Raw genomic sequence first — 21,233 nt, 5'->3', positions numbered from 1 at the left:
TTGTTGTTCAGTTGCTCAGTTGTGTCTGACTCTTTGTGACCCCATGGACTGCATCACACCAGGTTTTCCTGCTCTTCATCATCTCCTGGAGCTTGCTCAAACCCATGTCCATTGAGTTGATGATGCCATCCAACCATCTCATCCTCTGTCATCCCCTTCTCCTCCTGCCTTCAATCTTTCCCAGCATCAGGGTCTTTTCCAATGAGTCAGCTATTTGCATCAGGTGGCCAAATTATGGGAGCTTCAGCTTCAGCATCAGTCCTTCCAATGAATAATCAGGACTGACTTCCTTTAGGATTGACTGGTTTGAGCTCCTTGCAGTCCAAGGGACTCTCAAGAGTTTCTACAACACTACAGTTCAAAAAGCATCAATTCTTCGGAGCTCAGCTTTCTTTATAGTCCAACTCTCACATCCATACATGACTACTGGAAAAACCATAGCTTTGACTATATGGATCTTTGTCAGCAAAGTGGTGTCTCTGCTTTTTAATATGCTGTCTAGATTTGTCATAGCTTTTCTAACAAGGAGCAAGTGTCTTTTAATTTCATGGCTGCAGTCACCATCTGCAGTGATTTTGGAGCCCAAGAAAATAAATTCTTTCAGTATTTCCATTTTTTCCCCATCTATTTGCCATGAAATTATGGGATCAGATGTCATGATCTAAGTTTTTTGAATGTTGAGTTTTAAGCCAGGTTTTCACTCTTCTCTTTCACCTTCATCAAGAGGGTCTTTAGTTCCTCTTCACTTTCTGCCATAGGGTGGTGGCATCTGCATATCTGAGGTTATTGATGTTTCTCCCAGCAATCTTGATTCCAACTTGGGCTTCATCAGTCTCAGCATTTTGCACGATGTACTCTGCATATAAGTTAAATAAGCAGGGTGATAAAATACAACCTTGATGTACTCCTTTCCTGATTTGGAACCAGTCCATTGTTCCATGTCTGGTTCTAACTTGTTTCTTGACCTGCGTACAGATTTATCAGGAGGCAGGTAGGTGGTCTGGTATTCCCATCTCTTGAAGAATTTTCCACAGTTTGTTGTGATCCACACAGTCAAAATGTTTAGCATAGTAAATGAAGCAGAAATAGATGTCTTTCTGGAATCCCCTTGTGTTTTATATGATCCAACGGATGTTGGCAATTGTTTATCTATTCTACATATAGTAGTGACTTCACTTTCACTTTTCACTTTCATGCATTGGAGGAGGAAATGGCAACCCACTCCAGTGTTCTTGCCTGGAGAATCCCAGGGACGGGGGAGCCTGGTGGGCTGCCGTCTATGGGGTCGCACAGAGTCGGACATGACTGAAGTGACTTAGCAGCAGCAGCAGCAGCATTGTATATCTGATGATCTGTAACTCCTAATTTATTCCTCCCTATCCCTTTCATCCTTTGGTATCCATGAGTTTATTTTCTGTGTCCGTGAGTCTGTTTCTGTTTCATAAATAAATTAATTTGTATCATACTTTAGATACCACATGTAAGCTATATCATCTAAGATCTGTCTTCCTTTGTCCAAATATTTCACTTAGTTTTTTGATCTCTAGTTCCATGCACGTTATTGCAAGTAGCATTATATCATTTTTAATGGATGAGTAGTATTCCATTCTTTTGTTGATGGGCATTTAGATTACTTCCATGTCTTGGCTGTTGTAAATAATGCTGCTGTGAACATTTGGGTGCATGTATATTTTTGAACTAGAGTTAAGAAAAGACAGATTAATCACATGAAGGATCGCAAAAAAAGAATAGCATCTGACTTCTCATTGGGAACAATGGAGGCAAGAACAAATATAATACCATCTTCAAAGTGCTGAGAGGAAAATAAGAATTGTTGTCTTAGAATACTTTATGTATTGAAAATATCCTCCAAAAAGAATGGTAAAATAGTAACATTTTTGATGAATGTAAGCTGAGAGAATTCATCATCATCAGAATTCATCATCAACAGATCTGGTGATATGGTTTTTAAAAATGCTCAAGGAAGTTTTTTTAAGATACATGATACTAGGTAGAAACTTTAATGTACAGAAAAAAAATGAGAAGAACCAGAAATGGTAACTATATAGTTAAATACAAAAGACTTTCAATGTAAAAGTTTTTTTCTTAAAAGTCAATTTATTTTTAAAGAAGAAACAATATGACATTAAATAATATGGGAACTATAGTGGAATGAAATATATGGAGTTATATAATGATTCAAAAATGAAGGTGATTAAATGGAATTATTCTGTTGTAAGGGTTTTACATTTTACTTGAAGTGATAAAATATTCTTAATTCCAAGGAAATTTGTTAAGTTTGGGATGTATTTTGTGATTCTGAAAGCAACACTGATGGAGTATTATGAAACATAGCAAAAAACGCAATTGTAAAGCTAAAATGGAAAACTAAAATAATTTTTTCTTAGCCTAAAAAATAATCAAAGGAGGAACAGAAAACACAGGTGATAATGGAAAACAAATAGGAAAATATGTGTTAATAATTATGTCAAATGTAAATGGGCTCGACACTCCAATTAAAATCAGAGATTATAAGACTATATAAACAAGCAACTGTATGCTGTCTTTTAAGTGCCTTGACACACAAAGATTCAAACATATCAAAAGTAAAAGAATGGAAAAAATATGGTATGCAAAGAGTAAAGAAGAGCAGGCTAGTGTGGTTGTATTAAAACTGACAAAGTATATTTCAGCCAGGAGGTCTACCAGAGGTAAAGGGAGACACATGATAATTAATTTGTTTTATAAATTAAATAATTTAAGGGACAAATAGATAAAGAGGACCATATAATAAAAGGATTAAATAATCAGGAAGACAACTCTACATGTCTACTTAATAACAGAGTTTCAAAATAATATGTCCAAAAAAAAAAAAAACTAAAGGGAAAAATGCAAAAAATAGTTGAAGATTTTAATACCTTTCTCTCAGTAATTAATTGAACAAATAGGTTAAAAAGTCAAATAAGATACGAAGGATTTGAGCAACACTATGAACTACCTTCCCTGGGGAAGGAAAGTGCAACCCACTCCAGTTTTTTGCCTGAGAAATCCCATGGACAGAGGAACATGGCAGGCTACAGTCTATAGGGTGGGAGAGAGTCAAACATGACTTAGCTACTAAGCAACAAATAACAACAATTAACTACCTTAAGTCTCATTTATATAGCATTATACTCAACAACTACAGAATAAATATTCTTTTTATATACGTATTGAATATTCAACAATAAGGCTATATATTGGGCCATAAAGTAAGTATCAGTGTATTTCAAAAGACTGAAATCATGTGGAGTATATTCTCTGACTAACTAATTAACTTAGAGATAAAAATAAAATAGAAAAACCTCAATTATTTGTCAGGTAAACAAAATACTTATTCCTAATCAATGCCTGAGTCAAAAAAGAAATCACCAGGCAAATTTGTAGTATATCAAACTAAATGATAATAAAGAGACAAATATCAAAATTTGTACAATGCAGCTAAAATAGTTTATAGAGAGAAATAAATAACTTTAAAACTTGTATTCAAATAAAAACATTTGAAAACAGTGGTCTAAATTTTTACTTTTAAAAGCTAGAGAAATAAAAAGAAATTAAACCCTAAGGAAGTAAAAGAAAATAAGAAAGATAAGAGCATGAATCAGCGAAACAGAAAGCAAACAGAATTAACAAAGTCCATCTAAAAATTTCATTGCATACTCTGCACATTCAGACTATCAGAATGAATTGCTCCTCGTGTGGTATATTGTGAGGTTACATATACCTAGAATCACAGGAATGATTTATTCATACTACTTTTGAAAGATAACATTGTATTAAATAATGATAATGATTTCAGTTATAGTTTACTGAATCCCTACAATGGGCAGATATATTTGAGCACATTTATTCTTAATAGAAATGCTGTAAAGCATATATATTTTCATTTTCCAAATGAGGAAGCCATATTTTGGAGACCTGAAGTAGTTTTCTCAAAGTTACCCAATAAGTGATAGAAATAAGATTCAAAATAGACACCTTTGGTCCCCAAACCAGCACCACTTTTTCTATAAAGCTAAGTTATATTATCTATTGATCTGTTTGTCTCTTTTTATTACAATTCTTTTTATAGTTCTTTTCTCATATGATATCTTAGACTCTCTTGGACATTTTATTTCCAGTCTATAGTTCAGTTCTTTTTTTCAGTTTATTATTTTTTGGTGATATCACTGAAGTTAAATATACTTAATATGAACTACTTTGGAAATATCTACAGAATTTCATTATTGTACAGTTAATGTTTACTTTCATATCTCCATACCTTCAAAATGTCAAAACTTACCTTGACTTTTCTGAGTCATTGTAAGGTGAGATTTACTGTGATATCATATCCTTATAAAGAGGATAGTTTAAAAATTCTGATAAAAGTGATTTGAAAAATAAAATTTTATTAATGAAAACATTTGGAATACTTCATTTTAGTAAAGGTAATTTTGACTAAAATTGCTGATCTCTAACCTTATTTTCTTATTTTTCTATACTAAAAAAAGATGCAGTCTTACTTGTCTTCCTGTTTTCTAGCAACTTACACCCACTCTATAAAACATGATGTCTGCTTCCACTAATACTTCCAAAATATCTGAATGTTTATGTGTTATTTTCTGTGACAAATGCTTTGTAATCATTACATCCTTAAATCCTTACTGAGTGAGCGAGTGAAGTCGCTCAGTCTTGTCCAACTCTTTGCGACCCTATAGACTGTAACCTATCAGGCTCCTCCATCCATGGGATTCTCCAGGCAAGAGTACTGGAGTGGGTTGCCATTTCCTTATGATTTGTTAAAATAGATAAAATTATCCCTATTTTAAATGTAAGCAAACAGGCCCAGGTTGCATCAAAGGAAAGCCAAAAATCAGTATTCAACTGAGATCTTGTTGGCTCAAATCTTGTTCTTTTGGCTTATATATATATATAAGTAGAATATGTATATATACACACAGTAGTGAGAGATGTTTATCAGTTTTCACAATCAATAGCAGACAAAAAATAAAAGATAATTATAATTGCAAGCCATAATTGGAACATGATTAACTTAACAATGTAAAATAATCACATACAATTGGGGGTGGGGTTCAAGCAGGGTGATGTGATAAGTGGAAGTGGATACATGCACATGTGTTCATCCACCCAACTAAGTCTTTTGGTTGGTGCATTTAATCCATTTACTTCGGAGCCGTGTTAGGCATTACTGACAAAATGAAGGCATGGCCCCAACTCCCTCTCCTTGTCCCGCAGGCACGGACCAGGATAAAGGAGTTAGGCCTTGTGATTCTGACTTGTTTTTTTTTCCTCTCCTCGGCTGAGTTTACTGAAAAGAATATTAAGGTGCTTATTGTTCTTGAGAGGAGCATGAGAAGGCACAAAGCCTTCTGCAGCTGTGCTCAGAGAATAATTCATAAAGTTAATCATTGACATTCACTCAAAAGAGTGTTCCAGGATGAGCATGTAGGCCGCAGCTTGAGGCCATGGAAGGGATTGCTATCTGAAACCTATTTGTGAGGGAAATGTTTATGGCAAAGGAGTTGGCTGAATTTAGGGCTTAGGAATAATTAAAATAGTTAGAAGCTAAAGATTTAAGGAATGTTGTAATGTTAGCATATTTTACTATCAGATCAGATCAGATCAGTCGCTCAGTCATGTCCAACTCTTTGCGACCCCATGAATCGCAGCATGCCAGGCCTCCCAGTCCATTACCAGCTCCCGGAGTTCACTCAGACTCACGTCCATCGAGTCAGTGATGCCATCCAGCCATCTCATCCTCTGTCGTCCCCTTCTCCTCTTGCCCCCAATCCCTCCCAGCATCAGAGTCTTTTCCAATGAGTCAACTCCTTGCATGAGGTGGCCAAAGTACTGGAGTTTCAGCTTTAGCATCATTCCTTCCAAAGAAATCCCAGGGCTGATCTCCTTCAGAATGGACTGGTTGGATCTCCTTGCAGTCCAAGGGACTCTCAAGAGTCTTCTCCAACACCACAGTTCAAAAGCATGAATTCTTCAGCGCTCAGCCTTCTTCACAGTCCAACTCTCACATCCATACATGACCACAGGAAAAACCATTAGCCTTGACTAGTCGAACCTTTGTTGGCAAAGTAATGTCTTTGCCTTTGAATATGCTATCTAGGTTGGTCATAACTTTCCTTCCAAGGAGTAAGCGTCTTTTAATTTCATGGCTGAAGTCACCATCTGTAGTGATTTTGGAGCACAGAAAAATAAAGTCTGACACTGTTTCCACTGTTTCTCCATCTATTTCCCATGAAGTGATGGGACCGGATGCCATGATCTTCGTTTTCTGAATGTTGAGCTTTAAGCCAACTTTTTCACTCTCCACTTTCACCTTCATCAAGAGGCTTTTGAGTTCCTCTTCACTTTCTGCCATAAGGGTGGGTGCTTATATAGCTCTATAAGCTATATTTTACTATAGCTTATAGAGATTAGGAATTTTGGAGATATTAGTGGTTAGAAGCCTTTTTAGAGACAGTGAGCTCAGGATACTAGGGACAAACAGGATTTAGAAAGATAAGAAATAAACTGAGGAATGTGGTATGCAGCCCAGACATTAGCATGAGTTACAATATATTCACATGACACATGAGAAGAAGTAGATAAGAGTATTGTTGAGGCAGGAACTCCTTTTGAGGGGCAACAGTGATTTATGGAGACAACAAATCTGCATCAGGGGGAACTGAAAATATCAAACCTCTGACCTAATGCTTTTGTAAAAGTATAAAAGAGAATCTTAAGCTTAAAATAAAGATGCAGTCCAAAAAAAATGAGAAGTTGCATTGTTACTTGCCGACACCACCCATCCCTTCAGGTTGATTCCCTGGCTGCTGGAGCTGGACTCTGGCAATTTACATTTAAAGTAATTATGGACGTGTATGATCCTATTACCATTTTTTAAATTGTTTTGGGTTTATTTACTGTAGGTCTCTTCCTCCTCTTGTGTTTCCTGCCTAGAGAAGTTCTTTTATCATTTGTTGTAAAGCTGGTTTGCTGGTGCTGAATTCTCTTAACTTTTGCTCGTCTGGAAGGCTTTTGATTTCTCCATCAAATCTGAAAGAGAGTCTTTCTGGGTAGAGTATTCTTGATTGTAGGTTCTTCCCTTTCATCACATTTAATATATCATACCATTACCTTCTGGCTTGTAGAGTTTCTGTTGAAAAATCATCTGATAGCAAGATGGGAGTTCCCTTCTATGTTATTTGTCATTTTCCCCTTCTTGCTTTTAATATTTTATCTTAGTCTTTAATTTTTGTCAGTTTGATGACTATGTGTCTTGGTGTGTTCCTCCTTGGGTTTATCCTTCCTGGGACTCTCTGTACTTCCTAGACTTGGGTAACTATTTCCTTTCCCAACCTCAGGAAGTTTTTAGCTATTATCTCTTCAAATACTTTCTCAGGTCCTTTCTTTCTCTCTTCTCCCTCTGGAACCCCTATAATGTGAATGTTGGTGGGTTTAGTGTTGTCCCAGAGGTCTCTTAGACTGTCTTAATTTCTTTTTATTCTTTTTTTCTATGTTTTTTTCCATATGTTTTGCAGCAGTGATTTCCACTATTCTGTTCTCCAGGTCATTTATCCATGCTTCTGCCTCAGTTATTCTGCTATGAAATCCTCTAGTGTCATATTCATCTCTGTTTGTTCTTTAGTTCTTCTAGGTCTTTGGTAAACATTTCTTGCATCTTCTCGATCTTTGCCTCCATTCTGTTTCTGAGATCCTGAATCATATTCACTATCATTATTCTGAATTCTTTTTTCTGGAAGGTTGATGATCTCCACTTCATTTAGTTGTTTTTCTGGGATTTTTATCTTGTCCCTTCAACTGGGACATAACTTTCTTTTTCATCCTGATTCAGTTCATTTCAGTTCAGTTGCTCAGTCGTGTCCAACTCTTTGTGACCCCATGAATTGCAGCACACCAGGCCTCCCTGTCCATCACCAACTGCCGGAGTTCACCCAAACTCATGTGCATCGAGTCGGTGATGCCATCCAACCATCTCATCCTCTGTCGTCCCCTTCTCCTCCTGCCCACAATTCCTCCCAGCATCAGGATCTTTTCCAATGAGTCAACTCTTCTCATGAGGTGTCCAAAATATTGGAGTTTCAGCCTCAGCATCAGTCCTTCCAATGAACAGTCAGGACTGATTTCCTTTAGGATGGACTGCTTGGATCTCCTTGCAGTCCAAGGGACTCTCAAGAGTCTTCTCCAACACCACAGTTCAAAAGCATCAATTCTTCTGAGCTCAGTTTTCTTCACAGTCCAACTCTCACATCCATACCTGACCACTGGAAAAACCATAGCCTTGACTAGACGAACCTTTGTTGGCAAAGTAATGTCTCTGCTTTCGAATATGCTATCTAGGTTGGTCATAACTTTCCTTCCAAGGAGTAAGCATCTTTTAATTTCATGGCTGCAATCACCATCTGCAGTGATTTTGGAGCCCCCCAAAATGAAGTCAGCCACTGTTTCCCCATCTATTTCCCATGAAATGATGGGACCAGATGCCATGATCTTCGTTTTGTGAATGTTGAGCTTTAAGCCAACTTTTTCACTCTTCTCTTTACTTTCATCAAGAGGCTTTTTAGTTCCTCTTCACTTTCTGTCATAAGGGTGGTGTCACTTGCATCTCTGGGTTATCATCAGATATGGTTTGATCTGATGCATATCATCTTGATTAACTTCCAGTAATTTGGTTTTTGTTTTAGCTGCTGTTCTTCTTCTTAAGAGGCTTATGTAAGCTTCTTGATGGGAGGGACTGGCAATGGGAGAAACTGGGTCTTGTTCTGGGGGGCAGAGCCTTCCTCAGTAAAGGTTTAATCCAATTATCTGCCCACCCCCCCTCCCCAGTAGCCCTGGGGGTATGTCAATGAGGACTTTCCAGTGCCCCGGTCCCTGTGATGAGCCCCTGTCAATCCACACATCCACGGGAGCTTCTCTAACAGTAGCAGGTAGTTTTGGTTCAGTATCCTGTGGGGTCAGCATTGCTCTCCTCTGGGTCTTGGTGTATGCAAAGTTTTGTTTATGCCCTTCAAGACTGCAGTCTGTTTCCCTCAGTCCTCTGAAGGCCTATAATTAAGATCTGCTAGCCCTCAAGGCCAGATTCTTGGGGATTCTCAGTCCCTTTGACAGATTCCCCAGGCTGGGAAGTCTGATGTGGGCTTCAGAACCTTCACAATAGTGTGAGAACTTCTTTGGTATTATTGTTCTCCAGTCTGTGGGTCACCCACCTGCCAGTTATGGGGTTTGATTTTATCATGATTATGCCCCTCCTACTATCTCACTGCAGCTTCTTCTTTGTCTTTGGACGTGGGGTGTCTCTTTTTGGTAGGTTCCAGCATCCTCCTGTCGATGGTTGTTCAACAGGTAGTTGCAATTCTGGTGCTCTCACAGGAGGAGATGAGCACACATCCTTCTGCTCCACCATCTCGAACCAGACTTGAATGTTGAGTTTTCTGTATTTTTTATTAAGACAATTTTTTTGGAGCAGTTTTAAGTTCATAGCAAAATTGAGAGGAAGGTACAGCTATTTCTTATACATTCCCTGTCCCCGGACATGCATAGCCTCACCCATTATCAACATCTCCTCCCTAAGTGGTATATTTGATGGAACTGATTAATCTATATTGACACAAAATCACCACCCCAAGTACATCATTTACATTGTGGTTCACTCAATGTTATACATTCTATTGGTTTGGACAGGTGTGTAAAGACATGTATCCATCATTATAGTATCATGAAAGTATTTTGACCACCTTAAATTTTTTCTCTGTTCCACCTAGTCATCCTCCTGTATCTATCCAAAACCCATGGCAACCACTGATCTTTTTACTGTCTTCACAGCTTTCCCTTTTCTAGAATGTCATATAGTTAAAATCAGATTGTATATAGCCTTTTCAGATTGACTCTTTTTCTTTAGTAAAATGCAGTTAATTTCCCTCCATGTCTTTTCATGGCTTGATGGGTAATTATATTTTAGTCCTGAATAATATTCTGTTGTCTCTGTGTGCTGTGCTTAGTCACTCAGTCATTTTTTTTAAATTTATTTATTTTAATTGGAGGCTAATTACTTTACAATAGTCACTCAGTCATGTCCAACTCTTTGTGACCCCATGGAGTCTAGCCCACCAGGCTCCTCTGTCCATGGGGATTCTCCAGGCAAGAATACTGCAGTGGGCTGCCATGCCCTTCTTCAGGGGATTTTCCCAACTCAGGGATTGAACCCAGGTCTCCTGCATTGCAGGTGGATTCTCTACCATCTGAGCCAACAGTCTTTATGTACCAGAGTTTATTTATCCATATTTACCTACTGAAGGGCATTTCAGTTGCTTCTAAATTTTAACAACTATGAATAAAGTTGGTAAAAACATCCATGTACAGGTTTTTGTGTGGACATAGGTTTTGACCTCCTTTGGGTAAATATCAAAAGCACGATTGCTGGATCCTATGGTAAGTGTATGGTTAATTTTCTAAGAAAGAAACTGCCAAAATGTCCTCTCCATCACTGAATTTTAATATACCACACAAAAAGAATTATTGACAATTTCAGGTCATTTAGATGCATCATTGTATTTCTCGGGAATAGTTTAAAAAATGAAAATAAGATTGTGAAATTATTATTTTAGTGAAAATTATAGCAGTTTTTTCCCCCTTAAATTCTGATGATGAGCATTTGTGCTAGTACCTTATTATTGTGACTGTGAACCAGAATGTAGTTTGAGTGTAAAATACCAATCAGATAAGATCAGTCACTCAGTCGTGTCCGACTCTTTGCGACCCCATAAACCGCAGCATGCCAGGCCTCCCTGTCCATCACCAACTCCCGGAGTTCACTCAGACTCACGTCCATCGAGTCAGTGATGCCATCCAGCCATCTCATCCTCTGTCGTCCCCTTCTCCTCCTGCCCCCAATCCCTCCCAGCATCAGAGTCTTTTCCAATGAGTCAATTCTTCGCATGAGGTGGCCAAAGTACTGGAGTTTCAGCTTTAGCATCATTCCTTCCAAAGAAATCCCAGGGCTGATCTCCTTCAGGATGGACTGGTTGGATCTCCTTGCAGTCCAAGGGACTCTCAAGAGTCTTCTCCAACACCACAGTTCAAAAGCATGAATTCTTCAGCGCTCAGCTTTTTTCACAGTCCAACTCTCACATCCATACATGACCACAGGAAAAACCCTAGCCTTGACTAGACGAACCTTTGTTGGCAAAGTAATGTCTGCTTTTGAATATGCTATCTAGGTTGGTCATAACTTTCCTTCCAAGGAGTAAGCGTCATTTAATTTTATGGGTGCAGTCACCATCTGCAGTGATTTTGGAGCCCAGAAAAATCAAGTCTGACACTGTTTCCCCATCTATTTCCCATGAAATGATGGGACCAGATGCCATGATCTTCGTTTTCTGAATGTTGAGCTTTAAGCCAACTTTTTCACTCTCCACTTTCACTTTAATCTAGAGGCTTTTTAGTTCCTCTTCACTTTCTTCCATAAGGGTGGTGTCATCTGCATATCTGAGGGTATTGATATTTCTCCTGGCAATCTTGATTCCAGCTTGTGTTTCTTTCAGTCCAGCGTTTCTCATGATGTACTCTGCAGATAAGTTAAATAAACAGGGTGACAATATACAGCCTTGACGTACTCCTTTTCCTATTTGGAACCAGTCTGTTGTTCCATGTCCAGTTCTAACTTGCTTCCTGACCTGCATACAAATTTCTCAAGAGGCAGGTCAGGTGGTCTGGTATTCCCATCTCTTTCAGAATTTTCCACAGTTTATTGTGATCCACACAGTCAAAGGCTTTGGCATAGTCAATAAAGCAGAAATAGATGTTTTTCTGGAACTCTCTTGCTCTTTCCATGATCCAGTGGATGTTGGCAATTTGATCTCTGGTTCCTCTGCCTTTTCTAAAACTAGCTTGAACATCTGGAAGTTCACGGTTCACATATTGCTGAAGCCTGGCTTGGAGAATTTTGAGCATTACTTTACTAGCGATGAGTGCAATTGTGCGGTAGTTTGAGCATTCTTTGGCATTGCCTTTCTTTGGGATTGGAATGAAAAGTGACCTTTTCCAGTCCTGTGGCCACTGCTGAGTTTTCCAGATTTGCTGTCATATTGAGTGCAGCACTTTCACAGCATCATCTTTCAGGATTTGGAATAGCTCAACTGGAGTTCTATCACCTCCACTAGCTTTGTTCGTACTGATGCTTTCTAAGGCCCACTTGACTTCACATTCCAGGATGTCAGGCTCTAGGTGAGTGATAACACCATCGTGATTATCTGGGTCATGAAGATCTTTTTTGTACCAGTTCTTCTGTGTATTCTTGCCACCTCTTCTTAATATCTTCAGCTTCTGTTAAGTCCATACCATTTCTGTCCTTTATCGAGCCCATCTTTGCATGAAATGTTCCCTTGGTATCTCTGATTTTCTTCAAGAGATCTCTAGTCTTTCCCATTCTGTTGTTTTCCTCTATTTCTTTGCATTGATCGCTGAAGAAGGCTTTCTTATCTCTTCTTGCTATTCTTTGGAACTCTGCATTCAGATGTTCATATCTTTTCTTTTTTCCTTTGCTTTTCACTTCTCTTCATTTCACAGGTATTTATAAGGCCTCCCCAGACAGCCATTTTGCTTTTTTGCATTTCTTTTCCATGGGGGTGGTCTTGATCCCTGTCTCCTGTACAATGTCACGAACCTCTGTCCATAGTTCATCAGGCACTCTATCTATCAGTTCTAGGCCCTTAAATCTATTTCTCACTTCCACTGTATAATCATAAGGGATTTGATTTAGGTCATACCTGAATGGTCTAGTGGTTTTCCCTACTTTCTTCAATTTAACTCTGAATTTGGCAATAAGGAGTTCATGGTCTGAGCCAAAGTCAGCTCCTGGTCTTGTTTTTGCTGAGTGTATAGAGCTTCTCCATCTTTGGCTGCAAAGAATATAATCAATCTGATTTCAGTGTTGACCATCTGGTGATGTCCATGTATAGAGTCTTCTCTTGTGTTGTTGGAAGAGGGTGTTTGTTATGGCCAGTGCATTTTCTTGGCAAAACTCTATTAGTCTTTGCGCTGCTTTATTCCATATTCCAAGGCCAAATTTGCCTATTACTCCAGGTGTTTCTTGACTTCCTACTTTTGCATTCCAGTCCCCTACAATGAAAAGGACATCTTTTTTGGGTGTTAGTTCTAAGAGGTCTTGTAGGTGTTCACAGAACCGTTCAACTTCAGCTTCTTCCGCGTTGCTGGTTGGGGCATAGACTTGGATTACTGTGATATTGAATGGTTTGCCTTGGAAACGAACAGAGATCATTCTGTCGTTTTTGAGACTGCATCCAAGTACTGCATTTCGGACTCTTTTGTTGACCACGATGGCTACTCCATTTCTTCTGAGGGATTCCTGCTGTAGTAGATATAATGGTCATCTGAGTTAAATTCACCCATTCCAGTCCATTTCAGTTCGCTGATTCCTAGAATGTCGGCATTCACTCTTGCCATCTCTTGCTTGACCACTTCCAATTTGCCTTGATTCATGGACCTGACATTCCAGGTTCCTATGCAATATTGCTCTTTACAACATTGGACCTTGCTTCTATCACCAGTCACATCCACAGCTGGGTATTGTTTTTGCTTTGGCTCCCTCCCTTCATTCTTTCTGGAGTTATTTCTCCACTGATCTCCAGTAGCATATTGGGCACCTACTGACCTGGGGAGTTTCTCTTTCAGTATCCTATCATTTTGCCTTTTCATACTGTTCATGGGGTTCTCAAGGCAAGAACACTGAAGTGGTTTGCCATTCCCTTCTCCAGTGGACCACAATCTGTCAGATCTCTCCACCATGACCCGCCCATCTTGGGTTGCCCCACAGGCATGGCTGCGCTTTGCTGGAGTAGCCATGAAAAGATACCCCACGCCCAAGGTAAGAGAAACTAAAGAAAGATGGTAGGTGTTGCAAGAGGGCATCAGAGGGCAAACACACTGAAACCATACTCACAGAAAACTAGTCAATCTAATCACACTAAGACCACAGCCCTGTCTAACTCAAAATACCAATAGTGTTTCTCAAATACTTATCCAAAATTGAATCAGTAAATACTGTGCAGTTTACTGCACTTGCTGTCTCTGAATGACAAGATAACTTCTATATAAATTAAGCAATTTGCTGAAAGTTTTCGCAATTTTTAGGCCTGAAAGCTTGAAATTTAGAAATATAGTCTCACTCTCTGTGTATGTTTGTCACTCAATTGTGTCCGGTACTCTTTGCAAGCCTGTGGGCTGTTGCCTGCCAGGTTCCTCTGTCCAAGGGATTCTCCAGGCAAGAATACTGGAGTTGATTGCCATATCCTTCTCCAGGGATTGAACCGGAGTCTCCAGTCTTGCAGGCAGATTCTTTACCATGTAAGCTCTGGTTGAATTTTAAGCTTTGATAAAAATCATACCACTTCCTTTTCATATTTTGAGGAAGGTTACACTCTCTGAGGGTAGATAGAATTTGAGAGATTTAAAAAAAAAATGAAAGTCTCTTGTTACATGTGAATGTGTAAGTATTTTTGTCAAAAGGCTGATTATCGTGCATGTATTAAAGCAATATATTTTTCTTTCAGCATAATAAACTTATCATGTGCATTTTATCATGAAAGTAAAAGAAAGTGAAGTCACTCAGTCCTGTCGGACTCTTTGCGACCCCATGGACTGTAGCCTGCATCAAGCTTCTCCATCAGTGGGATTTTCCAGTCAAGAGTACTGGAATGGGTTGCCATTTCCTTCTCCAGGGAATCTTCATGACCCAGGGATTGAACCCAGGTCTCCTGCTTCGCAGGCAGACGCTTTACCCTCTGAGCCACCAGGGAAGCTTATCATGAGGTTGTATATGATTGGGTTGAATTTTTGAAATTCTTTTAAAATCATGAAGTAAAACACATACAGAAAACCATGAAAAATTAATTTATAGCTTAGTGAACTTTTTGAAAGCAAACATTCCAGTAACTGTTATCCACATTAAGAAATCAATTCTTGTTTAGACAACCTGTAAGTCCTCTGTGTGCTTCATCCCATTCATATCTGCCATCAACATTAACCTGTATCTTGGCTTTTTTTTTAAAAAATTGGGAATATAGTTGCTTTACAATGTTGTGCTAGTTTCTCCTGTACAATGAAAGGAATCAGTTGTATGTATACGTATATCCCTTTCTTCTTGGACCTCCCTCCCAGCTCCCCCGATCCCATCCATCTAGATCAGCACAGAGCACCAAACTGAGCTCCATGTGTTATACAGCAGGTTCCCACTAGCTATCTGTTTTACACATGGTAGTGTATATATGTCCATCCCAAGCTCCCAGTATTCTTTTGCTTTGCAGATTGCTCTGCAGATTGGCAGATTTACTGCCAGATCTTGCTAGTCCATTGATTCACAGTGTGAGAGCTGATCAGGCTCCTAGAGAGCATTGACTCAAACTTCTCCTACCTGCCCACCACAAAGGAGAAGAAATTGAGTAGTAGAGGGGAGAGACTTTCTCATGTGCCTTACCATTCTCTCTGCTTGCAGGATTTTCCCACTTTTCTTTCCTTACATATACTCAGCCTCAACAGATAAAAGCCCCTCAGTGACCTGGCCCTGTTTACCTGCATATTCTTCCAGTTTTATTTTTATCACTGCCAACTCTCCAAAGTCTAGGTTCTATTCAGGCAAAAATACTTTCAAATTCATGGAAATGTCATATTCTTTTATCTTAGGTCCTTGGCATTTTTTTGTTTTCTCAGTCTCAAAAACTATCTTTCACTACTCTCACCTGACTTCTCTGTGCAGTCTAGTGATCAGCTTACTTTCCTGGGGGAGGGGGAGGGCGCTTTGCTGGAACATCCCACACCCAGTTTAAGTGCTGCTCCCAATTGCTGCCTTAGGACCCAAACACACCACTTGGAGGCACCTATTAGTTGATGCTGCAATTTTTTTTTTTTTTTTAACTTTGTATTGTTCTTGACTGGACTGAAAGCTCCAAGAAATCAGAAACCATGTCTAGTTCATTAATGTTTAAGTAGCTTGTGTCCACCTATCATAGTGTGTAAAGAGGGGGCTCCAGTAAATATTCACTGAATAATTGAGTTTTTGTTCATATTTTTATTATCTCATATCTGAATGTAGGTGTACACACACACATACACAGCAAGTCTCTAAGTTTTTTCCATGACTCCTTACTTTTAGACGTAATTATCTTTAATTTCTGAGTCAAAGAAAATTTCCTCCTTCTATCATTATTCAGAGTGGTATACTAATGGATCTTCATCATCCTAATTGCTTAATAAACATTGTTACTTGACAAGTCATTTAGAGGATTATTGCAATAATGACTATTATTTACTATTTCATGGGAAGAAGTTTAATGTGCAAATGCATAACTGTTTGGTGGTTCAAACATCAGCAGAATCGATATTTAGGTTATTCTAAGATTGATATATTTGTTCCATGTGTGCATGAATGCTAAGTTGCTTCAGTCATGTCCAACCCTTTGATACCCTATTGACTATAGCCCACCAGACTCCCCTGTCTATGGGATTCCCCCATCAAGAATACTGCAGTGGATTGCCCTGACTTCCTCCAGGGGATCTTCCTGATACAGGCATTGAACCCATCTCTGCAGCCCCTGAATTGCTGGTGGATTCTTTACTGCTGAGCCACCGGGGAAGCCCATATTTTCTGTCAAATACATTTGATTCTCAGGAGGTAGTTTCATTCAAGAAAACAGCATGGACTTCAGGGGATTTCTGTGGTAAAAGCTGTTGTTTATAGAAAGGTCAAGCACCACAATCGTATTAAACTAACCCAAACCAACATGATATATTTTGGAGGGAAGCATACTCTGCATTAAGAATTTGTAAAATTAATGTAGAACTCAAGGTCCTATGAATATCTGCTCTCTATTATTCTGATCTTGCAGTCTTGAAAGCACTTAGTTTAAGGGCTTGTGAAAGATAATAGATCAATAGGACTGTTTAGAATTTTGTTCATACTTTTCTATTCAGATAATTTTAGGTGTCAACAACTAAAAGGAAAAAAAAATACTGTTTGGTAAGCATTGAATCTTGCTGTTTACATTCCTGTATTCTGCCTAGATGTGTGGAGGGATTAACAAAAGAAAGAGATTGATGGTGTCTGAGGAGAATTTGCTATTCATTTTCTTGATCCTCGGTAATATACATTTATTGTTACACCTTATTTTAGTCACCAGAATTCTATTTTGTTTGCTCTTTACCTCTTTCAGTGAAGTTGAAATTGAAATACTTTCATAAGGCATCCTCCTGATGTTAGCAGAACTGGATATAATTTATAGGCTATTTCTGAGAATCAAACAGTGGCTCCCTTACATTAATTGTGTTTTGGAAAAATGGGCCAGATTATTGATTACATTGTTTTAAATATAAAGTAACTCATTGAATATGCTTTATGTTTCTGTGTAGAGCTATGTTTAACATTCTGTCTCATTGTTGGCGTTCAGTTGCTAAGTTGTGTCTGACTCTGCAACTCCATGGACTGTCACAGGTCAGGCTCCTCTGTCCTCCACCGTCTCCTGGAGTTTGCTCAACTTCATGTCCATTGAGTCAGGGAGGTTATCTAACCATCTCATCCTCTGTCACCGCATTCTCCTTTTGTCTTCAATCTTTCCCAGCATCAGGGTCTTTTCCAGTGAGTCATCTCTTCGCACCAGGTGGCCAAAGTATTGGAGCTTCAGCTTCAGCATTTACTTTCATTGTATATTCAGGGTTGATTTCCTTTAGGGTTGACTGGTTTGAGTCTTATTTACACCCAAAATACTGATTTTACTGTAAATATTTTATTACTGAATATAGTTAAATATGTATATGAGTAGAGTAGATTAAACATTTTTAGACGATTAATTTGTGGTCTGTTGCTGTTTTATGTTTATAAGCTTAACAAACATCATTAAAATGTACAAATTTTATTCTTTTTGTTTTTACTTTATGTGTATATGATGTTTACAGAAATATAAAGCAATGTTTTATATTTTTTTGTGTCTTCCTAGCAGTAAATTAAACTTTGTTAGATCAGTAATTATTCTGGCCTTTTCCCTCTAGCTTTGCCAATTGTTGATTGATAATTAGTTTTGTTATTTATGAAATATTGTATATTATTTACATATGATCAATTTTTTTTTCATAATTAAGCCAAAATATTATTCTGGTTGGACTGAAAAAGGTGCTACAGATTGAAGTACACAAATTAGTCTAGGTAGAAATCACCATAATTCAAGTGGATTTTTAAAACTTAAACATGGAATGCTTTATCCTCTCCATTTGTTATCACATTTGATGCATTGTACCCTGCTGGTCTTCTATTAAAACAGTAAGCTGCTTGGGAGGAGGGACCCCACATCACTCATTTTTGTATTTCTGATACAATGCATTTTCCTGCACACATTCAAAGTTTAGGAAATAGTTGACAAATGGATAAGACTTTAATTTGAATGAATTGTGGTTTACATGTTTGTTGTACTGTATTCATGTGGAAGAACAAAATTAATTATGTTGTTTTTTCGAATTTCTCTTGGGAACTTTGTACATTGTACTATACTGAATGTTTTCTTTTAGCCCACCAGGTCCACTTTCTACCCTTCTCCGCCTTGTTGCCTGCCCCGGAAGGCTGAACTGAGTGGACACGTCAACAGAGCTCCTGGCCTTCTGCTTTCTGGTTGGGTTTGGCCCATGGAGAGCCGTGGCAGATCAGAGTGGGGCTGGGTATTTATTCCCTTGGCCTCTCCTTGAGGGTTGCCTAATGCCGGCTGTGTCATGCAATTGTAAGTCATTGCTTCTCTCCGAGTATGTCATTATATATGACTCTTACTTGGTCCTTGGTACCTCTCTCTCCTCTGGTCATCTGTTTGGACCTATATGTGGTGGCAGCTTGGCTGCTGGTACCCCTGAATTCCCCTTCTATCCCCTTAGTGAGCAGCCCTTTTGTAAACAAGCTCTCCTTGCACTGTACTAATTTGTGCCATCTGGTCGCCCCTACAGCTATAGCTGACACTTGCATCTGACTGTGGTTTGTTTTAAAATTTTATTCTTTTGTTAAATACTTTATTAGCAGAATCTAATGTTCATAAGAGCAATGACAATCTATAAATTTGATGCAACTGAAGTACTTGGTGACAGCATAAAGTGAGTGTATCAATCTTTTGAAGAAAGTGATATCCACTAATCTGTGTACTCCACCACAAAGTAAATGATAGACTATTTAAAATTAACATATTCATTAATTCAATAAACAACTGAGTATATGGTATGCCAGGAGCAATAGATACAAACATGGAGAAAACCAAACATCTAATCATTTATATTACCAAAGCATTTAAAATATGTACCTGCAAGATAATATGTATCTTTACATAGTTTTTATCCCCTTTATTGGAGAAGGCAATGGCACCCCACTCCAGTACTCTTGCCTGGAAAATCCCATGGATGGAGGAGCCTGGTAGGCTGCAGTCCATGGGGTTGCGAAGAGTTGGACACGACTGAGCAACTTCCCTTTCACTTTTCACTTTCCTGCATTGGAGAAGGAAATGGCATCCCACTCCAGTGTTCTTGCCTGGAGAATCCCAGGGATGGGGGAGCCTGGGGGGCTGTCGTCTATGGGGTCGCACAGAGTTGAACACGACTGAAGTGACTTAGTAGTAGTAGAAGTATCCCCTTTATATATCAGTCTCTCATAGTAAATTATGAGTATTTTGAAGTTTCACTATGAGAGACTGATATAAAAAGGAATAAAAACTATGTAAAGATGCATATTATCTTGCAGGTACATATTTTAAATGCTTTGGTAATATAAATGATTCTTCTTAGGAAACTAGATTTCCCAGCTTTAAAATGTTCAACATATTACTATATACTGGGCACTATTCTAAGTAATCTATAAATACTGACTCTTTTCATCCTCCTTTAGCTCTTACGAACTTAATGCTATTAATTACCCATTTCAGATATGAGGAAACTGAAGCACAGGAAAATTAAGGATGTGCCTAAACTAAAATTGGTGCCGATTAATATAGCTGAGATTCAAATTCAGGCTTTGAATTAAAATCCACCTGTTTCCCAGGTGGCACTAGTAGTAAAGGACCTGCCTGCCAATACAGGAGGTGCAGAGATGAGGATTCAGTGTTTGCATCAGGCAGATCCCCTGGAGGAGGGCATGAAAACCCACTCCAGTATTTTTGCCTGGAGAATCCCATGGACAGAGGATCCTGGTGGGCAGCAGTCCACGGGGTCACAAAGAGTTGGACATGACTGAATTGACTTAACATGCTTGCACAATATAGCTGAGATTCAGATCCAGACAACGCTCTTCTAGAGCACAAGCTCTTAATCACCATGATGTGATAAGACTTTAATATAGTCCAAACCTCTCCTTTCTACATATCCTTGTTCACGCCATCTCTGCAAAAAGAAATGAATAGCTGATTGGTGAGTTTGACAGAAGGACCAGAATTTGTGTGAGCTTCTCTTCCCTTTGGTTGTCTGCCTACCAGGAAGAAGAATACCATTTCATTTTCTGTTTGCTGTGAGGCAGGCTTTGTAGATCAGGTGCCTCTCCTGAGACTGTGGGCTGAAATTATCCTGTACTAGTGGCATAACTAATTCAGGGGAAGCAACTGCTGTTGCTGTTGACCTAAGCCATATGTCTAGAACAGCATTATCAGGAATAATATATTTGTTCACCTGCCTGGCTATTGCATCTGTCTCTCAAATTGTTTCCCAATTAAGACAAGGGAGTGAGGGAGGTTGTGTATTTACCTTCCTGCTGCTACTGCTGCTAAGTCACTTCAGTTGTGTCCGACTCTGTGCGACCCCATAGACAGCAGCCCACCAGGCTCCCCCGTCTCTGGGATTCTCCAGGCAAGAACACTGGAGTGGGTTGTCATTGCCTTCTCCAATGCAGGAAAGTGAAAAGTGAAAGTGAAGTCGCTCAGTCGTGTCCGACTCTTAGCGACCCCATGGACTGCAGCCCACCAGGCTTCTCTGTCCATGGGATTTTCCAGGCAAGAGTACTGGAGTGAGGTGCCATTGCCTTCTCCGATTTACCTTCCTAAACACCAACAACTGACAAGTGAAAAAGAGCATTCCAGGAAGAGATATGAAGTAGCTTGGCACATTTGGATATTATACCAGTGGAACTGTCCATTCCTTAGTCGTTCACTACAGACTGATGA

This window comes from Bubalus bubalis, chromosome 9 (assembly GCF_019923935.1).
Source record: "Bubalus bubalis isolate 160015118507 breed Murrah chromosome 9, NDDB_SH_1, whole genome shotgun sequence".
Lineage (NCBI taxonomy): Eukaryota > Metazoa > Chordata > Mammalia > Artiodactyla > Bovidae > Bubalus > Bubalus bubalis.
Note: the sequence above shows the minus strand (reverse complement) of the source record.